Genomic DNA, 26,626 nt, shown 5'->3' with positions numbered 1-26,626 from the left:
TCTGAGGCTTAGCATCCATGCCTCTCCAGGGAAGGAGACTTTGGGCAAGGAATGAGAAAAGAGACAAAGGGAGTGAGAGCTGATGGTCAGGAAACTTCCTAGGTCTTATTTTCCCCATGGTCTATCCCCATTACAATTTTGCAGGGCCATTGAGGATCTCTGGTCTCTAATTCTTTTTTTTTCAGGTGCACTCCCCAATCCTTCCCTTTCAGCCTGGCTTCAGGTGACCTCAGGAGCCAACATGACCCTCCTGTGTCAGGCACCCTCATGCAGTAGTAGCTTTGTTCTGTACAAGGGCAGAAATGAGAAAAACTTGTCGAATATAAATAACACTCAAGAGGGGCCCAAGTTCATCCTGAGTTATGCTTTCCCCAAGTTCTCTGGCAACTACAGCTGCAGATACAAACTCAGCACCAGTGAAAGTTTCTGGACACAACCCACTGATCTTGTGCAGCTCATAGTGACAGGTGAGAGGGAGAAGCCCTCAGGACCCACTGGAGGGTGCCAATGAGCACTCCCTCCCTCAGCGTCTGCAAGGAAATGAATTCAAGGACTTGCCCTAGAGACATGGGATAAGAGACAATAGTAACCTTGACATTTTCCTCAATTCCAGGAACACTGAGACCAAGGCTGTGAACTGGAGCATGAGGCTTTTCACCTCTCCTACTTCCCTGTGACCCTCATATCTCTGTCCTGCTTTCTGGGCTTTCTGAACCTAGTTCCAAGGGATAAGCCGACTCTGGACAGCATTTGTGTCAAACTGTTGGATGTTGGTGGTGGTGGTCATCTATGGAGGCAGATAAGGGAGAAAATATGGGAAAAATTTCTGGGACAAGATGAGAGTCCCATAAGGACAGTGATTTATGAAGATTCTTTTCTCTCCCCCACCTCACGTTCAGATTACTGTAAAATATTGATTATCTCCCTTAGCTGTGTTTCCTTCCTCCTGCTTCTCCTCTGCGTTCTCTTGTTGGCAATCCTCCACTAAGGATTTATCCTTGTGGGTGAATGTAACAAAGAGAGAGTGAAACCTCTCAAGTGTCTAAATAAAGGAATAAGGAGGTGGGTAAAGACTGGGACCTCCATTTCCTCATGTAAGACCTTCCCTGACCATGTTTCTTCTCTTGCCATGACTCTCTCACCAGGGTCTTCACAAGAAGAGATCCCAAGAAGGTAAGGAGACTTAGCCCCTCTTCCTTCCTTGCCATATAATCTGTTCATGAACAGAGTCCCTGGTGAGGAAAGGATGGTCACAGAGCCTCCCAAGGGGAACTCTCTCCCTCTGTCCTATTTCCTCTCTTTCTCCCAGTCCCAGGTGTCTTTGTTGTCCTTGTCTTATATGGAGAATCGGCCTGCCCCATCAGCATGAGTCCCCTAGAGAGGAGAGCCTGTGTAAGTTATCTGCACAGGAAGAGGCTATGATATGGTATTGTGGATGGGAGTCATGGTCCTTTGACTTGTGGGAATTATGTAGCCTTCTGTCTTCCTCAATACAGAAGTGGCCAAGGAGAGGCCAAGGACACCACTGGTGAGTTAATCCATCATGTCTGGCACTGGATGATCCTGTTCCATCCGTGACCCCAAAGTTTCCCTATATTCTCTAAGCCTGAAGCTGTACCATTACTTAATCCTTCTTTTATTTTTTTTTCTTCTAGTTCCCCAATGCAGGGTCTCTGAACTAGGGTCTTTTAATTTATTGAGGAAATTTGTTAAATATTCCAGTCACTGAACTTCAATATCATTTATTTCCTTTGAAATTGTATGAAGTTCATTTCATGTAATAAAAGAAATGAGACTGAGAAAGCATCCATAACTTTGATCAGAAAGGCTGTCAAAGCATTCATGACACACCAATTCAATGAGAACTTCTCCAAAGTTACTTGCTGTTTTCCTCAACCTTTTACTTCTTCTTCAGGGCCTCAAGCCTCAAGACTCTCTTGGAGTGACCTATGACCTAGACAATAGAACTTTGAATGAGAGGAAAACTGACCACACAAAGAGATCCACAGAGTCCATCATCTATTCCACTGTGCCTGGGGACTGAGGGTTTGGGCATCTTTCACAAAAGAAATTCTCTCATATCCTCCCCTTTCCCATCTTCCCTTCTCTTCTCCTTTCTCTCATTTCTTTCTCTCCATTTCTTCTCATCTGTTTAGCGAGTACATCATCCCCAGGTTTCTATTGTTGAGCAAGCTTGATGCCTATTGGGCTTCTCCATTTCTAGATTTGTGCAAAGTAAGTGCATCCATCTCTGATAATGAGAAACATACAAGATACATAAAGAGTAAAAAGGCAGATAATAATCTCAAAGAGGAGTCACTAGCAGTTGTGGGGACCAGGAAAGGCTTTCTGCAATAGGCTGAATTGGAGCTAAGTTTTAAAGGAATCCAGGCAAACTAAGAAGCAGATTAGAGGAAAGACAGCGTCCTGGGCATGGGGGACAGCCATCTCAGAGGCATGGAGCTGGAAGACTACTGTGTATAAGGATTTAAAAAAAAATTAGTCATTGTAGCTGGTTCAGGGAGTGGAGGGAAAAAACGTGAAAGAAGACTGCAAAACAAAGAAACTACTGAGGCTTGTCCCCTCACCACTGTCCTCCAATCCTTCCTCAGACATCCCTTTCTTCTAGTCTGGTGCCAAGCCTAAGTTTCTCATCTTCATAGCATCTTCTGTATATCTCCTTTTCTCCAATCACACAGCAACTTCCCTGGGGCTCAGCTCATTGTTAGTCTATTGCAATCACCTGCTGGTGGGTCTGTTCCCACCAGGTTCTCTCATTCCACTCTATTATCCATTCAGCCATCAAATTGATGATTCTAAAGTGCAGGTGTGACTTTACTAGTCCCCTAGTCAATAAACTCCCCTTTTCCCCTACAAACTCTAGGATTAAATGTGAAATTATCCATCATTCCAAGACCTTCATAACCTCCCCCATGAACTTTTAAGTGTGCTTACAATTTATATCCTCTCACATATTCTTGATGCAGGTGCCCTTAGATTCCTAAATTGGTGTTCATATGGTTCAGTCGCATCCTATCCCCAACCAATCATGATGACATATATTAGTACTTGAGAGGACAATTAATATTACTTTTGTCTACTAAATGAAGTGAAAATTTATGTGAGGAATACTATAACAATCCATATCGGCTATGGTTATTCCCCAATTATTTATCTGTTGTTTTCACTAGAGAATTTTTAAGAATGAGAGCAGGGATTCTTTTGTTTTATGTTTTTGGACTTCAGTTACTAAACTACCAGTTTAATCCTAGTAAAGACTAAACATTTAATAAATATTCTTGATACTTGGTGTGACTGGTCATTTTGCATTTGAGTGACCCATGAGATATTTAGCGTGAGATGTCCAAGATTCTTCGTACTCACTGGCTACCTAACTAGGGGAGTCACCTGCAGAGAGATGAGAATTCAGTCCATGGGATATGATAAGATCACCAAGAGGTAGAATGTCAAGAGATAAGAGAAGATCTAGGTTCGCTCAAGGTTCACATCAAAGTAGGAGTCGCTTGGAATATAGGCTAAATGGAGAATTTGAGGAGGGCCAAGGATGGGACACAGCAGAGAAAAGGAGCCCTCAAGACTACTCCTGCACTTGTGAAAATACTTTCCTAGTGATGAGTGGGTAGAAGTCATTGTGAACAGTTGCTATTGTTGCTTGATTTTCAATTAGAGAAACAAGAACAGATTCTTTACATTTTTGTAATTATTTTAATGTTAGATATGTAACCACACATCAAAATGAGAGTATTTTCATATGCCCAAAAGAACATAAAACGAAAGTTGTGGATGAGTATGTGTATTTCTATTTCTTACCTTTTCCTCCTATGCACAATACACTTACACGGATATATATATATATATACATACACACAGACACACATACATACTTATGTACAAACATACATGTGCCTTTCCTCTGTTATTTTCAAAACTGTCCTGATGCATGAATCTTTTTCCTTTTGAATATTTTCCTTTTTTCTGCTTTTAAAAAGTGTATGAATGTCCCTGATTTGAAACATTACCATTATGATTGCCCCTACCTATATCCCAGCTATCCCCAATTAAAACAAAAGAAACTTGAAAAAAAAAAAAGCAAGTTAAAGAAAATTAATCTATGTGATAGTCATGTTCACAATATATATATATATATATATATATATATATATATATATATATATATATATATATATATATATATATATATATATATATACCTGCACTTTCTATGCCTTACTTCTCAGTCAACTATTGGATTCAATGTTCCATAAGAGGTCCTCTGAAGCAACTGTTAAGGGTTCTTAAGATTTTTAAAGTGGTTTTTTTTTTTTATTTAACTTTTAACATTTATTTTCACAAAATTTTGGGTTACAAATTTTCTCCCCTTTTATCCCCTCCCCCCCCAAACCCAAGCATTCTAATTGCCCCTGTGACCAATCTGCTCTCTCCTCTATCCTCCCTCCCTGCCCTTGTCTCCATCTTCTCTTTTGTCCTGTAGGGCCAGATAGCTTTCTTGACCCCTTAACCTGTATTTCTTGTTACCCAGTGGTAAGAACATCACATTTGGTCCTAACACTTTGAGTTCCAACTTCTTTAGCTCCCTCCCTCTCCACCCCTTCCCCTTGGAAGACAAGCAATTCAATATAGGCCAAATCTGTTTAGTTTTGCAAATGATTTCCATACTAGTTGTGTTGTATAGGACTAACTATATTTCCCTCCATCCTATCCTGTCCCCCATTACTTCTATTTTCTTATGGTCCTTTCCCTCCCCATGAGTGACGACCTCGGATTGCATTCTCCTCCCCATGCCCTCCCCTCCATCCTTCCCCCCCACCCTACTTGTGCCCCTGTCCCCCACTCTCCTGTATTATGAGATAGGTTTTCCTATCAAAATGAGTGTGCATTATATTTTTTCCTTTAGTGGAATGTGATGAGAGTAGACCTCATATTTTTCTCTTGGCTCCCCTCTTTATCCCACCACTAATAAGTCTTTTGCTTGCCTCTTTTATGAGAGATAATTTGCCCCATACAACTTCTCCCTTTCTCCTCCCAATATTTCTCTCTCACTGCTTGATTTCATTTTTTTTAAAGATATGATCCCATCCTCTTCAATTCACTCTGTGCACTCTGTCTCTATGTATGTGTGCGTGTGTGCATGTGTGTGTGTGTGTACTCCCACCCAGTACCCAGATACTGAAATGTTTCAAGAGTTACAAATATTGTCTTTCCATGTAGGAATGTAAACAGTTCAACTTTAGTAAGTCCCTTATGACTTCTCTTTGCTGTTCACCTTTTCATGGTTCTCTTCATTCTTGTGTTAGAAAGTCAAATTTTCTTTCCAGCTCTGGTCTTTTCATCAGGAAAATTTGAAAATCCTCTATTTCATTGAAAGACCATTTTTTCTCCTGAAGTATTATACTCAGTTTTGCTGGGTAGGTGATTCTTGGTTTTAGTTCTAGTTCCTTTGACTTCTGGAATATCATATTCCATTCCCTTCGATCCATTAATGTAGAGGGTGCTAGATCTTGTGTTATCCTGATTGTATTTCCACAATACTTGAATTGTTTCTTTCTAGCTGCTTGCAATATTTTCTCTTTCACCTGGGAATTCTGGAATTTGGCCACAATGCTCCTAGGAGTTTCTCTTTTTGGATCTCTTTCATGCGGTGTTCTGTGGATTCTTTGAATATTTATTTTGCCCTCTGGTTCTAGAATCTCAGGGCAGTTTTCCTTGATAATTTCATGGAGGATGATGTCTAGGCTCTTCTTTTGATCATGGTTTTCAGGTAGTCCCAAAATTTTTACATTGTCTCTCCTGATTCTATTTTCCAGGTCAGTTGTTTTTCCAATAAGATATTTCACATTATCTTCCATTTTTCGAATCTGCAAGCTATGTTCTGTGATATCTGTCTTTCTCATAAAGTCCTTAGCGTCCATCTGTACCATTCCAGTTTTGAAAGATCTATTTTCTTCAGTGAGCTTTTGAATCTCCTTTTCCATTTGGCTAATTCTGCTTTTGAAAGCATTCTTCTCCTCATTGGCCCCTTGCACCTCCCTTGCCAACTGAGTTAGGCTAGTTCTCAATGTGCCAATTTCTTCAAGATTTTTTTGGTTCTCCTTTAGCAGGGAGCTGATCTGCTTTTCATGCTTCTCCCTCATCCCTCTCATTTCTCTTCCCAGTCTTTCCTCCACCTCTCTAACTTGATTTTTAAAATTCCTCTTGAGCTCTTCCATGGCCCGAGCCCATTGGGTGGGCTGGGACACAGAATCCTCGATTTGTGTGTCTTTGTCTGATGGCAAGCATTGTTCCTCCCCACCAGAAAGGAAGGGAGGAAGTGTCTTTTCTCCGAGAAAGTACCCTTCAATAGTTTTATCTCTTTTCCCTTTTCTGGGCATTCTCCCCAGCCAGTGACCTGACCTCTGAATGTTCTCCTCACACCCAGCTCGCCTCCTGGTCCTCCCAGCCAGCATTTGGGGACTGAGATTCAAATGCTGCTTCCCGCCTTAGGGTTTTTGGCGGGGGCAGGGCTGCTTTTCAGTGTGAGAATTAAGTTCAGATGCTCAGGTCAAGGCAGGGCCGCCTCTCAGGCTCAGTTCCCTCGGGGGGTTTATGCACAGACCTTCCACAATGGATCCAGGCTCCCGCCCATTTGGGGAGCCCCTGTCTGCAGCCGCCTCTCAGCTTCTACCTCCTGGGGGGGCCCAAGCCATGGGGGCACCCCACTCCCCTCTTGACCCGCCAAAGAGACTCTCTCACCTCCCCCCATCAGTCACCTGTGGGTGGGGGGGGCTTGTGCCACCACTGGAGATCCCGTCTCTGGAGCCTTCTCGGATCTGTACCTCCGTGGCCACCGCAGGTCCGGGCTGGGCTCCAAGTCTGCAGGGCAATGGACCTTTTGCGAGAGGTTTGCAAGTCTCTCCGGATCAGAAATCTCCCTCGCTCCGATATTCCGTGGTCTCTGGGTGCAGAATTCGCCGTGGGTTGGTCCCCTCTAGCCGTTCTGTGGTTTGTGGGTTCGGAGCTACGTGTATGTGCGTCTTTCTACTTCGCCATCTTGGCTCCGCCCCTCTCAAAGTGTTTTTGTTTACAATATTGTTTTTCTTGCATAAGTTATTCTCGTGCTTCTAATTCCTTCAGTCTACATTGATTTATATTACCAAGGATTTTCTAGCATCATTTCATTTTCATTTTAATAGAATATAATATTATTCCATCATGTTCTTTTGCCACAGGTGCTGTAGCCATTTCCCCAAATATCTAAAGGACAGTCTGAGGCACTTTAGATTCCTATTCTTTTCTTTTCTTTTTCCTTTTAATCATTGCTTCAGTATTTGGAAGTTAGGTTTGCTATTCAATATTTCCTTCTTCCTCTGATCCTCCGTCTTAACATATCCACATGAATCCTTACTTATTTCCCAAATATGTTACCTGCATAGAATTGAAAAATTGACCACAGGGGAGCTGATGTGAACCCTGAGAAGAAGAAAGTATAGAGAAGAAAAGGAAGAGGGGCAAGGTCAGAGCACTGGGGAGGTGTGAGGTTTATCTGGAAAATACCCAGAACATAATCTAACACTAGTTGATACAGAGGACCATGGAGAATGTGAAGAGAACCTAGAGTCACAGCATAATGATCCAAAGAGTTTCCACACAGAATGAGATTTTTAAAAAGCAGAATTTATGGTCTCCAAAAGAAAATGTAACACACGACTCACAAACATGGATCGCACCCTCTCACCAATACAAACGGTGTTTACAGAGGATAATGGTCATGCAGGGAAAAAAGGAGCAGGAAAGAATATAGGTTGGTTGAGGAGAAAAATGACATCAATATGACAGATTCAAGTTTCAGTGTCTGACTGTGGCTGATCAGACCAATATGTGCTCTACCACAGGTAGGGCATAAATAGTCCATGTGAACATTTGGGGTGAAGGACCTAAATCTGTGCATTCTACGTTTCCTTGGAGCTGTTTCAATTGTACTTTGTTCATAGATCACAGCGCTTTTTCTGATGTGGGCACACTATGCTGAGCGATCCTGTGCCAGTGTCTCCATGTCACATGATCAGTTCCAAAGTTCTTAAAAGAGACCTTGAAACTATCCTTTTATTGATTCTTCTGACACCATGTGATCACTTGCCCTGTGTGAGTTCTCCATTAAAAGAGTTTTTGGCAAGCATAATTTTGCATTCAAACCAAGTGACCAACCCATCTGAGTTGTACTCTCTGAAACCAAGTTTGAATTTTAGTTGGAGTAAGCACCTCAGTGTCTGATATCTTATCATGTAAGGTGATCTTCAGATTTCTAAGACAATGTAAATGGAAGTGATTCAGTTTCCCAGTATGGCACTAGTATACTGTCTCATTTTCACAGATATACAATGAGGTCAGCATAATGGTTGTTTAGATCTTCAGACCTTCTTCCTCCCATACTTTAATTTGGAACGTCCCAAACTCTGAGCTAACTCTGACAATGTATGCATCAAGCTCATTATTAATGTGCACATCCCTGAAAAAAATAATTTACCTATATAGGTAAATAAACTTACCTAAAGCATTCAAAACTTATTCATTTTCTGTAACTAATGGTTCCAGGTATGGATGTTGTGCTGGTGACTGATGGAGCACCCGTCTTTTCCTGGTTTTAATTGCTAGGCTAAAATTAGCACAAAAAGGGAAGAACTGATGCATACTTTGTTGTATCTCAGGTTCAGAGTATTGAGTGAACAATTAACTGCAGACAGAAAATCATGCACCAACACTCCTCCACTTGCATAGTACTAGTGCTACACAGAAACTATAAATCTCATTGACTCCATATGCCTCAGAAATGTATAACTTTGGTTGCTGACCTCAATAACCTTGATCTTTTTAAAAAATAGTATAAAGAAAAAGAAATAAATTTTGGAGGCTTAAACTTTTTCCCAGTTGAATATTGATCACATTCAGACCATGCTCTGTAGTTTTAGTGGTGGCTTAAATATAGTGAATTGGACACATCTGGTACAAAATAGGATGGTAAAAATAGAAGTTCAAAGTTATTTTCTTTGGCATTTCTCTCCTTTTTAATGATTTCAAGAAAATTTTTAATTAATTTATTATTAATTAAATCTACCAATTAATTAATAATTAATTTATTTGTTTTCAGATTTCAACAATCACTTCCTTAAGTCTTAGATTTTCTCCTCCTCTCTCTTCCCTCTCCCCAATGTGGCATGCAACCTCATATGGATTCTACACATACATTCTTATTAAAAACATTTTCACGCTAGTCATGTTGCATAGAAGGATTAAAATAAATGGGAGAAAACATGAGAAAAAAACAAAACATAAGAAGAGAGAACACAATCCGTTTCATTCTATAATCGAACTCTATAGTTCTTTTTCTGTAACTGAATGACATTTGCCTCAAGAGTCCTTTGGAAATGTTTTAAGGACTTGCATTACTGTGAAGGTCTAAGTCTATCAGAACCAGTCGTCACACACTGTGGCTCTTACTTTGTATCATGTTCAACTGGTTCTGGGAATTTCTTCCAATATCAGTTCATATATGTCTTTACAAATTTTCTAGAAGTTGCCTTCTCATCATTTCTTTTAACACAGGGGGATTACGGTACATTCATATACTATAAGTTGTTCCATCATTCTTCATTTGATTTCAGTTCCTTATCACCACAGAAGAGCTTCTATAAAATTTTTGTACATGTAGGTCCTTTTCTCATTTTTATGATCTCTTTGTGATATAGCCCAGAAGTGATATTGCTGGATCAAAGTGTATGCACATTTTTAGCCCTTTTTGGGGGCATAGTTCCAAATTGCTCTCTAGTATGGTTGGATCAGCTGAAAGCTGTACCAACAATGAATTAGTGTTCCAACTCTCCCACATCTCCAGCATGTATCATTTTCCCCTTTTTTTCATGTTAGCCAGTTTGAGAAGTGTGAAGTCTTACCTCAGAAGAGTTTTGATTTGCATCTTTCCAATCGATAATGGTTTGGAGATTTTTTTTTCATATGACTAGAGATAGCTATAATTTATTCCTCTGACAACTGTCTGTTCATATTCTTTTACAGTTTATCAATTGGGGCATGACTTGTACTCATAATTTGACTCAGCTTTCTATATGTTTTAAAAATAGGCCTTTATCATGGAGATTAATTATAAAAATTCCAAGTTTTCCACTTTCCTCCTAATATTGGTTGCATTCTCTTTGTGCAAAAACTTTTCAATTTCATATAATCAAAATTATTCATTTTGTACTTCATAATGTTTTCTATAACTTTTTTGGTCATAATTATCTCCATTCTCCAAAAATCTGACAAATACACTGTTCTTTGCTCCCCAAATTTGTTTATATTATTAGCCATTATACCTAGATCACGTCTCCCTGTGGAGTTTATTCTGGGTATGTTGTGTCAGGCATTGGTCTATGTCAGTTTCCATCACACTATTAACAAGTTTTCCCAGATTTTAAGCAACATTGAGTTCTTATCCCAGAAGCTGGGATCGTTGGGTTTACCAAAGAGTAAACTGCTTTAATCATGGATCTCAATGATTAAATTTTGCCTTCTGTAGCTAACCTATTACATTGATTTACCTGTCTATTTCTTAGACAGTACCAAGTAGTTTTGATGATTACTGCTTTATAATACAATTTGATATGTGCTAGGACTAGACCACCTTCCCTAGCATTTCTTTTTATTGATTCCCTTTATATTTTGGACCTTTTGTTCTTCCAGATGAATTTTGATAGTATTTTTTTTCTAGCTCTAGCAAATAATTTTCTGCTATTTTGATTGTATGGCACCGAAGAAGTAAAGTAATTTAGGACAAATTTTCAATTTTATTATATTAGTTCAACCTACTTATAAGGAACTGATACTTTATTTTTTCCATTTATTTAGATCTGAATTTATTTGTGTGAAAAAGTGTTTTGTAATTGTGTTCATATAGTCTCTGAGTTTATTTTGGCATGTGGACTTCCAAATATTTTATAGTGTCGACAGTAATTTGAATAGGATTTCTCTTTCTATCTCTTGTAGCTGGGCTTTGTTAGTAATATATAGAAAAGCAGGTGACTTATGAGGGTTTATTTTGTATCCTATAACTTTTCCAAAATTGTTTATTATTTTAAGTAGTGTTTTACTTGATTCCCTACGGTTCTCTCAGTATATCATCATATCGTCTTGAAAGAATGATGAATTAGTTTCCCCTTGGCTTATTCAAATCCCTTTGTTTTATTTTTTCTCTCTTGTTCCTAAAGTCAACATTTATAGTAGCATATTCAATAACCACGGTGATAATGAACATCCTTTTTTCACCTCTAAAATTGTGGGAAATGCATCTAGGCAATCCACACTATATAAAATACTTGGTGATGACTTCAGACAGATATTACTTATTATATTAAGGAATGCTCTATTTATTCCTATACTTTCCATTGTTTTCAGTAAGAATGGGTGTTGTATTTTGTCAAAAGCTTTTTCTGCTTCTATAGAGATCATCGTATGTCTTCTGTTAGTTTTCTTGTTGATATGATCAATACTATTGATAGTTGTCCTAATATTGAAATAGCTTTGCATTCCTGGTATAAATCATACCTGATAGAAGTGTATTATTCTCATGATAATTTGCTGTAGTCTTTTTGATAGTATCCTATTTAAAATTTTGCAAGTATATTCTTTATGGAAATTTGTCTATAATTTTCTTTCATTGTTTTGGCTCTTCCTGCTTTGGGTATTAGAACCATGGGGCAGTGAGGTGGTGCAGTGGATACAGCACCAGTGAATGAGTTAGGAGGACCTGAGTTCAAATCTCGCATTAGACAGTTGACACTCACTAGCTTTGCGACCTTGGGCAAGTCACTTAACCCCAATTGCCTCATCCTGGGTCATCTTCAGTCATCCTGATGAATATCTGGTCACTGGATTCAGATGGCTCTGGAGGAGAAGTGAGGCTTGTGACCTGCACAGCCCTTCCTCACTCAAAACTAAGTCAAGTGCAAGTCATGTCATTATTTACCTCATGATATAGTCTTCTTCGGTAATGAAGGACAAACACACACATTAGAACTATATTTGTATCATAAAAAAGAATTTGGTAAGACTCCTTTGCCAATTTTCCCGAATACTGTGTTCTTTTTTTCAGGATAGAGTTTCATTTCTTATCTCTTTTGATTAGATTTATTTTTGCTTTGCTTTGTCTGAGAACAGGATAACTATCCCCACTTTTTAAATTTTTTTATCCCCACAGTTTTACATCACTTGATACACAGTATATTCTAATCCAAACTTTTATCATTACCCTGTGTGTATCCAACTCTTTCAAATGTATTTCTTGTAAATAGCCTATTGTAAGATTGTGATTTTTAATCCATTATGCTGTCTGCTTCCTTGTCATTTTAGAAGTCATCCCATTTGCGTTCACAATTATGATTTCTCTCTGTGTCTTTCTCTCCATCCTATTCTTCCCCCATCTATGCTTTTATTTCTCATTTATCCTTTCCCCTCCTCCAAAGAGTTTTACCTCCCTTCTATTAACTCTCTCCCTTTTTTCCCCTTTCCTTTACTGCTTCTTGCTTCCCTTCTAACCATTACATCCCTTTTCTTTCCTCTTTCCCCTCCTACTGTCTATAGGGCAAATTAGATTTCAATCTAACTGAGTATGTTGTTAGCTCCTTGAACCAAATCAAATGTGAGTGCAGCACAAACAAGGTTCATCTTCTTTCCCTCTAATAAAATATGTCTTGAACCCCTTCATGTAATGTAATTTACCCTTTTCTGATTCCTCCTTTCCTCTTCTCCCGTTACAATCCATTCACACACTTTAATTGTGTTTTTTATCATCACATTAGTTAATTTATACCCATGCTTTCTATCTATGTATATCCCTTCTCAGTGTTAAAATAAATATACAGTTATCAAGACTAAAAAGTGCCATCCTCCCATATAGGGATATACAGTGTTTAACTATATAAAATAACAAGTTTCATTTTTCCTCCTGTTTACTTTTTTTATGCCTTTCTTGATTCTTGTATTTGGAGGTCAAATTTTCTATTGAGCTATGGCCTTTTATCAGGAAGGTCTGGAAATCTTTTATTTCATTGAATGTCCATCCCCCTGCAAGAAAAAATAGGCTCAATTTTTCTGGGTAACTGATCCTCAGTTGTAACCCCAGATCCTTTGTTTTATGGAATATCATATTCCAATCTCTCTGGTCTTTTAATGTAGAAGCTGCAAGGTCCTGTGTCATCCTGAATGCAGTTATTTGATATTTGAATTGTTTCTTTCTGGTTGCCTCTAGTATATGCTCCTTGAACTTATAGCCATGGAATTTGACAACAATATTCCTTGGAGTTTTCGATTTGGTATCTCATTCAGGAGGTGATCAGTGAATTCTTTTGATGACAATTTTGATGTCTAGACTTAGAACCTCAGGGAAATTTGGTTTGATGATTTCTTGGAAGATATTTTACAGTGTGCTTTTTTCATCACGACTTTCTGGTAGACCAATAATCCTTAGATTTTCTCTCCTGAATATATTTTCCAGGTCGGTTGTTTTTCCAACATAGTATTTTATATTTTCTTCATTTTTTTCATTCTTTAGATTTTGTTTGACTGAATCTTGATGTCTCATAGAGTCATTAGTTTCTACGTGTCCAATTCTAATTTTTAACAATTTGTTTTTTTTAGTTAGGTCTTGTATCTCCTTTTCCATTTATCTAATTTTTCCAATTAGGTTTTTGTACTTCCTTATCCATTTAGCTAATATTACTTTTTAAGAAATTGTTCTCTTCAGTGAATTCTTTTTTTTTTTCATTTTGTCAATTGTATTTTTAAAATATTTGGTCAGTTGTTTTTTACCTCTCTAATTTAGTTTTTAAAATTTTTCTTGAGCTCTTTTAAGAATGTCTTTTGGACTTGGGACCAGTTCATACTCCCTTTTTAGGTTTCAGATATGGGTATATTGTCAGGTCTGTCCTCTTTTGAATTCATATTTTGATCTCCTTTGTCCTCATAGCAAGATGTGATGGTCTTTTCTTTCCTGTTTTGCTTGTTCCTCATGGCGATTACCTTTTTCCCAGCTTTTAAATTGGATCTCAGCTTCTGGTTCACATGGGGCTCTGTGCCACAGTTCTTGTTCTGTGAGTTTGAGGTCTGACTTCTGGCTTTGAGTGTTGTGGCCTCTCTTTTTTTTTTTTTTTTTTTTAGCACTTTTATCGTTTTAATTAATCATCCCCTTGTACTCAAATTAAATCTGTATTCTCTGTTTATTTATACTCCTTTCAGCTGCCTTGAAAAATGAAAAAAAATGTTTTAGGAAGTAAAAGTATCATTTTCTCATGCAAGAATGCAGAAAAATTAAGCTTATTGAATCACTTATGATTACTCTTTCATGTTTACCTTTTTATGCTTCTCGTGAATTTTGTATTTGAAATTAAAATTTTCTCTTCAGCTCTGGGCTTTTCATAAGTCATGCTTGAAATTTTTCTATTTCTTTGAATACCCACATTGTTCCTCTGAAAGATTTTACTAAGTTTTGTTGATAAGGTAAATTTTGCTTGCAACTCTAGCTCTTTTGCCCTTCAGAATATCACATGCCAAACCTTCTTAACCTCTAATGTAGAAACTTGTAAATCTTTAGTTATCCTGATTTTGACTCCATGATCTTTAAATTGTTTCTTTTTGGCTGGTTGAAATATTTTCTCCTTGACCTAGGAGCTCTGGAATTGGACTATAATATTCTTGGAATTTTTTTTAAATGATGTGATCTCTTTATTTCCTTCTTATTTTAATTTTTTTTCAGTTTTAACACAATGCATATCACATAACACAATTCCACCTTTTGGCCAGGTGTTACTTCTTTTAAAGCATTTACAATATAGACCACAAACGAATTTTTTTTTTTTTTAGCATTAGCCAACTGAGACACAAATAATAACTATGTATGCTAACTTCAGAAGCCCTTGCACCTAATTGTCTCCACGCTATTACTAAGAATTAAAGGATCCTAACTTATTTGTGTTGGTCTAAAGTCCTAAGCCTAATAGCTTAATTTTAGACTTAACCTCTGATGTTCCCCTCCTACAAACCTTTTCACTATAGGAAATTGCCACTAAGAGTAGAAACATTGCAGGGAAACAATGTTTCCCCAAGTTCATGTCGAATCCTTGCAGGAGTAGATTGTCAACTTGCATTCAGTGAGGCTTAAAGTGTGTAAGGTGTCAGTGGGGAAATTGAGTCAGGAGAATCCTACCTCAGCCCAGGCTGAACAGCCACTCTCCCACCCTTCCCATGAGACCACCTTTTGCAGGTCACACCAGCATCTCACAGGCTTACTGGCATCATGGATTGGAGGCTCAGACCGCCTTTCTTGCTATCCATACCTGGAGTTAGACACAGAAGAACAATCAGTTAGTAGTCCCATAGAATCTTAACATAGCAAGTTCCAATAATCAGGTTTCAAAAATGACTATAATTTCACATTTGCTCAGGAACACCTTTTGAGACAAGTCTGAAGTTACTTATATGCCTTTCTATACATGTTCTACTTCCTGATTAAATAACAATCATAAAATCAAATTTACCATTAAAACCTTAACTTATCCATCAATGCCAAATTTTACCCAAGGTTACCTGCCTCTAGGAAACTTAGACTAAAATTCTTTCCCCCAAACTAAAGATGCCTCTGATTTAGTCTCAGTAATTAATTCAGTCAATTGTTTTAATACTAATTGCTTTGCATCACTGTGTAACATGTCTAATTTTTCTCCTCATCTCTCCGCTCTCCCCACCCCCTAATACCTTGTATTCTGATTACCCTTCCCTCAAGGTACCCTTCCTTCTATCACAGCCCATCCTTCCCTTATTCCCATCTTCTCTCTTTTCATGTAGGGCAAGATAAATTTCTATACCCTATTACCTGTGTTTCTTATTTCCCAGGTATACGTAATAATAATTGTCAATATTGGCTTCTAATACCTTGAATTTCAACTTCTCTCCCTTCCTTCCTCCCTCTCCATCCCCACTGATAAGGCAAGCAATTCAATAAAGACTAAATATGTGTTGTATTGCAAAAGACTTCCACAATAATCATGTTGTGTAATACCAACTATATTGCCCTCTATCCTACTCTATCCCTCCTTATTTATTTTATTCCCTCATTTGACCTTGTCCCTTCCAAAAGTGTTTATTTCTAGTTACTCCCTTCTCCCACTTGCCCTCTCTTCTATCATTCCACTCACCCCCCCTTGTCCCCTCCTCTTCTACTTTCCTGTAGTTTAAGATAGATTTTCATACCAAATTTAGTGAGCATGTTACTCCCTCCTTAAGCCATATGTGGAGAGTAATTTCACATTTCCCTTCTCCCCTTCTCCCTTTTCTCCTGCATTGAAAAAGATTTTTCTTATCTCTTTTATGAGTTATAGCCTGCACCATTCCATTTGTCCTTTTCTCCTTCTAGTATTTTCCTTCCTCATCCCTTAATTTTTATTTTATAGTTTTTTGTGTGTGTTTGTGGATAGCATCGTTTCTGATTCAACACAACCTGTACTCTCTGTACATATATATATATATATATATATATATATATATATATATATATATATATATATATATATATATATATATATATATATATATATATATATATATATGGGGGAGTGTTTGTGAGTGGTTATGTATAATCCCTCCACCTACCTAAATACTGAGAAAAGTCTCAAAAGTTATAAATATTTTCTTTCCATGTAGGAATGTAAACAGTCCGGCTTTAGAAAGTCTTTTATGATTTCTCTTTCCTGTTTACCATTTCATGCTGCTTTTGATTCTTGTGTTTGAAAGTCAAATTTTTTCTTCAGTTTTGGTCTTTTCATTATGAATGCTTGAAAGCCCTCTATATCATTGAATGACCATTTATTCACTTGAGGTATTATACTCAGTTTTGCTGGGTAGGTGGTTCTTGGTTTTAATCCCAGTTCCTTTGACTTCTGGAATATCCTTTTCTAAGCCATTTGATTCTTTAATGTTGAAGTTGCCAGATCTTGTGTTATCCTGATTGTATTTCCACAATACTCTAATTGTGTCTTTCCAGCGGCTTGAAGCATTTTCTCCTTGACCTGGGAACTCTGAAATTTGACCACAATATTCTCTTTTTGGATCTCTTTCAGGAGATGATCAGTGGATTCTTTCAATATTCATTTTGTCCTCTGATTCAAGAATATCAGGACAGTTTTCTTTGGTTATTTCACGGAAGATAATTTCTAGGATCTTTTTTTTGATCATGACTTTCAGATAGTCCCATGATTTTTAAATTATCTCTCCTGGATCTATTTTCCAGGTCAGTTGTTTTTCCAATGAGATGTTTCACATTATCTTCAATTTTCAAACTTTTGGTTTTGTTTCTCAACTGCTTGTTTTATGTCATAGTCATTAGCTTCTCTGAACTCAATTCTCTTTTTCAAAGAACTATTTTTTTTTTCAGTAAGCTTTTCAACCTTCTTCTCCATTTGGTTAATTCTGCTTTGTAAGGCTTCTTTCTCCTCAATGACTTTTTGGACCTCTTTTTCTAATTGAATTTACCTCTTTTTAAAGGTGTTATTTTCCTCAGCATTTTTTTTTTTTTTGGTTCTCTTTTAGCAAGTAGCTAACTTGCTTTCCCAGCTCTTCTACTGCCTGAGCCCAGTTTAAATTCCTTTTGCAGGCCCTGGAGGCAGGGACCTTGACTTTCTGTGACAGTATGCCTTGTTCTTCCTCATCTGAAGCAATGGGAGAAGACACCTGTTCACCACCTGTTCACACTTTTCTATGGTCTTATTTTATTTCCTTTTTTTGGACATTTTCCCACCAGTCACTTGACTTCTGAATCCTTTGTCAAGGGGATAGTCCTACTGTCCCTTCTCTCCCCAGTATCATGTTCAAGGCTGAGATTGGACTCAGCTACTCAATTCCCCTAGGGCTTTGGTTGGGGGTAGGGCAGTCACTGAGGGCTGAGGTTTAAATCAGCTGCTTTCTACTGCCAGAGGCTTTACGTTGAACTGCCTGGACAATGACCCCAGGTTTCTTCTCGGCCACCGTAGCTGCCTGCACTCTGCTGCTGCTGCTGCTGCTGCTGCTGGTGCTGGTGCTGCTGCTGCTGCCATCAGGAACCCTTTTCCCTTGTGCCCTGCTAGGAAAGCCTTCCCACACTGACTTTTGGAGTTTTTTTTGTGGGTTTGGGGTTAAGGTATCTGGGAACCTCCTTGCTGGGAATCCTGTCCTAGAGGTCTATTCAGGTCCTATTCCTCCCAGTGCCACAGGGTCAGGGCTGGTTTCTGCTCTGCTCAGTATCATGTGAGACAGACCTTTCCTGTCAGCCTTCCAGGTTACCTTTGGCTGGAAACCTATTTCCCTCTATTGTTCTGTGGCTTCTGCTGCTCTAGATTTGTTGAGAGTCATTTTTTTACAGGTATTTTGTGGGCTGTGGAAGCACTAGAGTATATGAGTCTTTCTACTCTGCCATCTTGGCTCTGTTCTCACATAAACATTTAGAGAAACAAAATTTTCCCTAAGAGTCACTTTCGTTGCATCCCATAAATTTTGGTACGTGTTTGTATTACTGAAATTCTCTTGGATGAAATTATTGATTATTTCTATGACTGCTTCTTTGACGCACTCATTCTTTAAAATTGGGTTATTTAGTTTCCAATTATTTTCTGGTCAATCTTTCCACGACTGTTTATTACATGTAATTTACCTGTTTTCTGACTCTTCCTTTCCTCTTCTCCAAGTACAATCCCTTATCACCTTTTAATTATATTTTTTATTGTTACATTAAAGTCAAATTATACCCATGCCCTCTGTCTATATATACCCTTCCTAACTGTCCTAATACAAATACAGTTCTCTTGAGTTACAAGTATCATCTTCACATGTACGGATTTAAATTGTTTGCCTTTACTGAGTAATATGTTTCTTTTGTCTTCCTTACTTTCTTGTTTTCTGAGTCTTGTACTTGAAGAAAAATATCTGTTGAGCTCTGGTCTTTTCTTCAGGAAGGTTTAGAAGTCCCCTATTTCATTGAATGTCCATCTCTTCCCCTTAAAAATTAAGTTTAAAATTGCTGGATTGTTGATCCTTAGTTGTAATCCAAGCTCCTTTGCCTTATGGAACATCATATTTCAAGCCCTCCAATCTTTTAATGTAGAAGCTACAAGGTCCTAAGTAATCCTTACTGATTCCACACTAACTAAATTGTTTTATTTTGCAGTATTTTCTCTTTGACCTGATAATTCTGGAATTTGGCTCTTATATTCTTTGGGGTTTTCATTTTTGGATCTCTTTCAGGAGATGATCAGTGGATTCTTTCAATGTCTATTTTAACCTCACAACAGTTTTCCTTGGTAATTTCTTGTAATATACTGTCAAGGTTCTTTTTTTTTTCTTCATGACTTTTAGGTAGACCAATAATGCTTGAATTATCTTTACTGGATCTATTTTCCAGGTAAGTTGCTTTTGCAATGAGGCATTTTACATTTTCTCCTACTTTTTTTTTCCATTTTTTAAACTTTCTTTGACTGATTCCTGATGTCCTATTGAGTTGTTCGCATCTACTTTCCTAATTTGAATTTTTGATAAATTGTTTTTTTCAGTAAACTTTTTTACCTCTTTTTCCATTTGGTCAATTCTATTTTGAAAGAGTTGCTTTCTTTAGTGTCCTTTCCACCCACTCCTCAATTTGACCATTTTTGAAAAAGAGAAATTGTTTTCTGTAGTAAATTTTTGTCCTCCTTTTCCCAAACTGGTGACTCTCTTTTGTATACCTCTCATTTACCGCCCCACCCTATTTTTTTTTCTTTCTCTTCTCTCATGTGACATTTAAAATCCTTCTTGAACTCTTCCAAGAAGTCTCTTGGGGCTAGAGATCAGTTCACATTCCCCTTTCAGGTTTTTGGATACAAGTGTATTGACAATGTTTCTCCTCTGAATGTGTGTTTTATTCTTCAGGTCTCCGTAGAAAAGCTCAATGGTCATTTTCTATTTCTACTTTTTGCTCATGATGTTTGCCTATTTCCTAGCTTTTAAAGTTGAGCTTTCCTGCTGAATTACAGAGGATAGTGTCTCAAGCTTTTGGTGCTGGGAATCAAGTGCCTGGTCACTGCTTTTGTGTGCTGGAAGGTGTTGGCAGCTGAAGGCTCTAGGTATCTAGCAGCTTACCTGGTGCTCAACTGGGATCCTAGTGGTGGTTTCTGGGTTTCAGGTTTCTGAGATCAGGTACCATTTTTCCTGTGCTTCCCCAGGGCTCCACCGAATCTCTTGGGGTGGACATAGGACTCTGACTACTGGAAGATGCTTGCCCCCCTGGAGTTGAGCACAGGGAGATTTGACTGCTGAAGGACACCTGCCCACCTAGATCTCCACTGAAGCATGTGAGGGTTTGATTACAGTAGGACATTTGCCCACCTGGAGTTTTGCTGAAACACAGGGACATTCATCTGCTGGAGGATGCCTGCCCACTGGTGCATGTGGTACTTCTCTAAGGTGGAATCTGCCTGTTACCTTTGGCTATGCCAAGGCACACAGAGGGGCAAGGGATCCTGGTGTTGGCACTTGCCTGCTATACCACCCTGAGGCTCAGTATTTCCTCCTCATTTGCTGTGGGCTTGCCTGTGGCTTGCTGGGATGCCTCCTGTCCTGTACTGCTTCCTTTCCACCACTGGAGAGAGACCTTTCTTGTTAATCCCCTAAGCCTCCTGGGATAAAAGATGGGTGCACCTTATCTTTCTGTTGGCTCCATTTTTCCATTATTTTTCCACGTTTTTTTTCTGGGTTTTAGAGGTCAATAAAGCAAAGTGAGGGCAACTTACTGCTTACTCCACCATCTTCCTATTGTGTTTTATAAGCGATAGTTTCCTTCAGTCATTATTTTGTCCTTCCTCTTCCAAGCTGTTGAATCTCTCTTGCATACCCCTCATTTCTTTTCACAACTTATCTTCTACCTCTATTATTTGATTTTTAAAATCCTTTTTGAACTTCTCCTAAAAGGCTTTTGGGACTTGAGACCAATTAATATTCCCCTTTGAGGTTTTGCACATAGGCATTTTGACATTGCTGTCCTCTTCTGAGTTTTTCTTTTTATCTTCCCTGTCTTCATAGTAGCTTTCTGTCGTGAAGGATCTTTTCTGTTTATTGCTCATTTTAGGGTTTTTTTTTTTTTCAGCTTTTAAAGTTGCGTTCTGTTCCTGAGGCAGAAAGGGCACTGTCCCAAATGTCTTGTGTTGGAGGACAGGGGCCTGCTCCCTGGGTTTGCATACAGGACCTTAGATGCTGGCAACTTGCCCCTTGTACTGGGGCAGCCTGACCTAATAGTGCCTCTTGTGATGTGGTTCAGGGGCTGGTAATTTGCCTTCCTCACTGAGGCTGGAAGTTTCGCAGCTGACATGCTTTGGCACTGGCTTCCTGAGATAGGATTTCACAGTCTCAGTTGCTGATCTATACAGACAATCCCCTTCTACTTTAGTGAGTCAGACCTTTTCTGAAGTCCCTCCAAATTATCTTTAGCGGGAAAACTGTTTAGCTGGAAAATTTCTTTTCTTTCTTTCTTTTTTTTTGTAGATTCTGTTGCTCCAGAATCTGTTAAGAGGCATGATTTACCATTATTTCTCAGGGAAATGGGAGAACTCAGGCAACCTTCTGGCTTTTCTTTGAGATCTTGGTTGGCTCTGCAAAAGAAAATCTTGAAGACTCTAATAGAAGGATTTTCATGAGAAATGAGTCTCCTTTTTGCCACGTATGCTGTCTAACCTCAAGGTCACTTTACACTCTGAATTTTCACTCTGGGGAGTAAACTATGCCACAGAGTTCTGAGGGAATACGTTGTACCACCTATTTTTTTTTCTCAGATTACCTTAGTAAACATCCCTTTCTAAAAGCTAATTTTATGATTGAGTAATATATTATTTATAATCATTGGAGGAAGCACACCAATGGACTGTCTTAAGCTATAGTGTCAGAAACCACCTGTAAGTCCTGAAGCTTATCACTGGAATCCCAAAGCTTTTAGACATTAAATATACCAGTCTGCAATTGTGGTTTAGGAGATTATGTTCAGAGCCTCACTATACCTGGAATGCTCACCTTCTTCTCCAGGTTCTCATAAACAATGGCTCCCTTTAAAGTTCAACATAAATATCACTTTCTAAATGAGGTCATTACTGTCATCACCACCACCCTCACCCCTTTCCTCCTCAAATGCTGGAGGCTTCCCATTAATGTGGCATTCTAGCAACTAATCTGCATATATCTTGTATGTCACTTAGCCTCTTTTTTGCCTCAGTTTCTTCATTTGTAAAATGGGTATAATAATGTCATCTAACTCCCAGACTTGTTGTAAGGATCAAAGGAGATAATGATTATAAAGTATTTAGCACAGTGTCTGGCATGTATATCCGTATCAGCTATTAGCTATTGATTTTCATGTCTCCCCATTAGACTATGAGGGAAGGAATTTTTTTTTTTATTTTTCGCAGTGGTTACCACAGTATTTAGTACACATTAAGCATTTAATGAATGAAGATTTTTTAAATTGATTTCTTGATTAAAAGGTTTTTATTATCTAGTCTGTTTTGTTGTCCTTATCTAGTCTTTTCTGTCTCAATAGATTTAAATTTGTTGAGACTAGTAACTGCTTCATTCTTTGTTTTTGTATCATGCATACCTAACTTAATGTATAGGTATACGGTTGCATTTTACCAAATCCTTTGACATCATTGATTTATTTCTTCAATTTTAGCAAATACAAAAGCGTTGTAATAATGACTGTTTTCAGAAATCTGACAGTGTGAGACTTCTTGATTTTTCCAATTTCATAATTAAACCTACCTATTTTTTGATCTTTTGTTTTGACCATGTGAGTTTTCTTATAATGATAATTCCATAGAGTATGCCCTTCACAGTTTAATGGGCATACTGCTAAGTATGTAGAATCAACATATCATCTTAAATATTTGCCATTCCTAACCCATCAGTATTCATCTCTCCAGTCCATAGTTATTCTTATATTAATTGCATTTCTTTTTGACCAAAAATGTTGTGATTCCAAGTAATCGGAAAAACTTTTACTTCACTGCTTGACATGAGCCTGGGTAATTTAATAGAGGGAAAAAAAAGAATGAATTATACAATTTTTGTGGCAATTATAAAGTTACACATCCTGCTCATTTAAAAAAATTAGGAGAAGTGGCCTTCTCCATTCCTCTGGGACTTCTTCCATATTATAAAATATTTCAAATAACTTACAGGGAATCAGTAATCATATTTTCCAGTTTTTGCAGTACCTGATGATGTAGTTCATCTGGCTAGATGACTTGACTTCATCACGGGTTGTTCAGTCATTTTTCAGTTATGTCTGACTCTGTGTGACCCTATTTGGGGTATTCTTGTCAAAGATACTTACATTTTTTTCTCTAGCTCATTTTACAAGTGAGGAAATTGAGGCAATCTGAGTTAAGGGAATTGCCCATGGTCACAAAACTAGTGCCTGAAGCCAAATTTGAAGTCAGGAAGACATCCCCCTGATCAGGCCAGGTTCTCTATTCACTCCTCTGAATAACTGGCATCATGAGGAAGACAGTAAAATTGACTATTTCTTTGATAATCTTGCATATTGTTAATATCCTGTTAGACATTTTTATTCTGAGGTGAGAAGAGGTTAGAAGGACAGATGATGATCACCATGAAGCTGGTCACTGGAACACTTTTGATGTGCTCAACTAGAAACAGGAAGGGCAGCTCTAAGAATGCTCTTATGGATGACCCCCTTAAATTCCATGAGCACTGATTTGACCAGCACTTTCCCCACCTCTGCCAAAATATATGTTACTTGAGAGTAGAAATCATTTGGTTTTTGTCTTTGTATCTCTGTGCCTAGCAAAGAACATGGCACATAAATGCTGGCTGACTGACATTTCTACTTTATTTCTTTATTTTTTATTAATTTATTCTTTTTCAGTTTTCAACAATCACTTCCATGTATTTTAAATTTTCTCCCCTTCTCCCTTCTCCCCTTCCTCCCTGAGCCAGTATGCAATCTTATATGGGTTATACATATAAATTCTTATTAAACACATCTTCACATTAGTCATGTTGCATAGAAGAATTAAAACAAATGGGAGAAATCTTGAAAAAAAACAAAACAAAATAAAACATAACAAAAGAGAAAATAGTCTGCTTCATTCTGTCTTCTGGTTCTACAGTTATTTCTCTGGATGTGAACGACATTTTGCATCAAGAATCCTCTGGGGACCCCCCAGCCTGCCCACAGAAATGAAAGTGGCCAAATCAGTCCACTCCCTTCCTGGAAGGAGGACTAGCTAAAGCAGGGGTGGGTCTGAGGAAGCCAGTCCCAGCATGTGGACCTCATCATGTCGGCCATGAGAGCCACCACCATGAGGATCCACAGCAAAGGCCATCATCCAAAGAGTTAAAGAATTTCTCAGCAAATACGTAAATTACCTAATTTCTAATAAAAAGGAAGCAAAATATGTTCAAACATTGGGTTATATTTCCCTTGTTCCAAGTCCAGAATAAACATATACAGCATGAAATACTTCACCTCACCTTAGCTATGATAGAAGTCCATTCAAGACTCCAGAGCCAGTATGTACGAACAAAGAAAAAATTTTATTTGAAAAAACTGTCAAGGAAAATGAGTTCATCCCTTCAAATAGTGTCCTGTCAAATGCGTTATCCTGAGTAGTGAATTCTTCATATTGATTATATTAAATACTATATTGAACAAAAGAAAAATGAATTTTATCTGTTCAAGAAATCAAACACATCAATAAGAGAAGTGGGAAAATGATTAGGTATTCAGAAAACAAAAACAGGAAGGCTCAACAAGCCCTTTGTAAAGGTAGAAGATTCAAGCCACCATTACAGAACATTTTACCTTGAACTGTCCAATATATCTCTTGCAAACTATTATTTTCCTAGGCCCTGCAGTTCTTTTGATTTAGATAAAATGTCTATCATACAGAAACAAACACAAGACAAACAAAGGAAGAGATGGGACTGTGAAGGCAGTGAAAGGTGATGCTCTGCAGAACAGCTGCACTTCAGAGAACAAGAAGAAGGGCTACTGCTAGTCCTGCACTGAGAGATACAAGGTGGTCCAGGTCCATCTTCTAAGTAAACAACACATAAACTTTTCACAAAATACTCGCCATCAAGTTCTTGATGATATCTTATCCAATTTGGTGTATGACTGTAAAATACAAAAGCTCTATAGACAGAAGAGTAAAATGCAAAATTGAATATTTTGACCCCATCTTTGGAAATGCTATTAAAATGAATGGACATGAAGAATAGCTGGAATTGCAGTGTTTCCCTGAATGACTCTCAAAGAAATATTACCAAACAGGTCATAAAACAGGATTTCTGATATCAAGAAAGCAGTAATCCTTCACAGAAGATTGCCTTCAGTTCAGAGCTCATGGATTCATTTGCTTCATGCAATCCATGCCCTTAGAACACAAGCAAACACAGAGAGCATTTGGACTGCAGAAAATCTCATACAATAAATTCACTGAAGAAAATATTCAGTTGGATTTGGTAGAACTCCCTCTGAATAAAGATATGTAGGAATATACTCCTGAAGTTTCTGATCATAAAGGAACTATAAATGGAAAAGATTTAGGACTAAAATGAGAGTGCTTTCATGTATCCTAGAGACATTTATGCATGTTTCTAATTTTGACAAAACAGACAAAAATGTGTCTCAACTAAAACATAAGTCAGGTATTACAATTTTTCCAGATAGCATCAGAAGACAAAAAGGCACTAGTTCCCCACTTGGTAATGGTTCTAGTCTTAGCAGTCCACCAGAGCAACATATTGGTCAAACTAAGACAATAGCCCATATGAAGAACCCAAATAAGTGAATGTCTGAAGTAGAGACACCTTGCTTACAGCAAGCTGCATTGAAAAGTAAAAATAGTATCAGGAATAAACAAAAAAGGAAATCAGCAGAAGAATATCAAACTAAATTTAAAGAAGAAAACAGAATTTCCTGCCACAAAGGAAGGAAATGCTATTTGTCGTTCAGCAATACCATCTTTGGTAGAATTATTTCAAACCAGTGAAGACAGTTCTGAGTTTCTTGGGTTTACAAGCTGCTTTGAAACCACGGTTCATGTGATGTGTTAGACATTCGGGAGGAATAAAATGGGAATAACTTGTTGTCCTTATTTCTCTCTTCCCCATCTTCATCCTTCATGTTTACTGGATTTTAGAGAAGTTTTTTTTTTTTTGTTTTTAATTTGTATTTTTCACAAATAGCAAGCAGAGTATACCTAAAAAAAAAATATGTAGAAATTCTCATTTTATTATTTGTGTGTCATCTGTACATTTTAATAACCAAATGTGAATATTAAGAATAAAGATTATTATTAGCATTTTCTTAAGAATTAAGTACTTTATAAGTAAATACAACTGAAGTTAAGGTTTCTGCTACCTTGCATATTGCATACATAATTTTTAAATAAAACTGTTTTTGAATGAGCAGTTAAATGTAACTTGAACTATAAAAAACGATATGAACTGGAGAAGGCAATTTTGAGTAACTATAGAATTCATTCATCTA

The 26,626-nt window shown here is 37.8% G+C and overlaps 1 pseudogene; it reads left to right on the top strand.

The window, feature by feature from the left end:
* The first annotated feature begins 241 nt into the window (after nucleotides 1-241).
* LOC140507356 (protein DBF4 homolog A pseudogene) lies at nucleotides 242-26,276 on the top strand (annotated as a pseudogene).
* The last annotated feature ends 350 nt before the right edge of the window (nucleotides 26,277-26,626 follow it).

This window comes from Notamacropus eugenii, chromosome 5, assembly GCF_028372415.1.
Source record: "Notamacropus eugenii isolate mMacEug1 chromosome 5, mMacEug1.pri_v2, whole genome shotgun sequence".
In the NCBI taxonomy this organism is placed as follows: Eukaryota; Metazoa; Chordata; class Mammalia; order Diprotodontia; family Macropodidae; genus Notamacropus; species Notamacropus eugenii.
The sequence above is the reverse complement of the archived record's forward strand: the minus strand, read 5'-3'. Positions and strand labels throughout refer to the sequence as shown.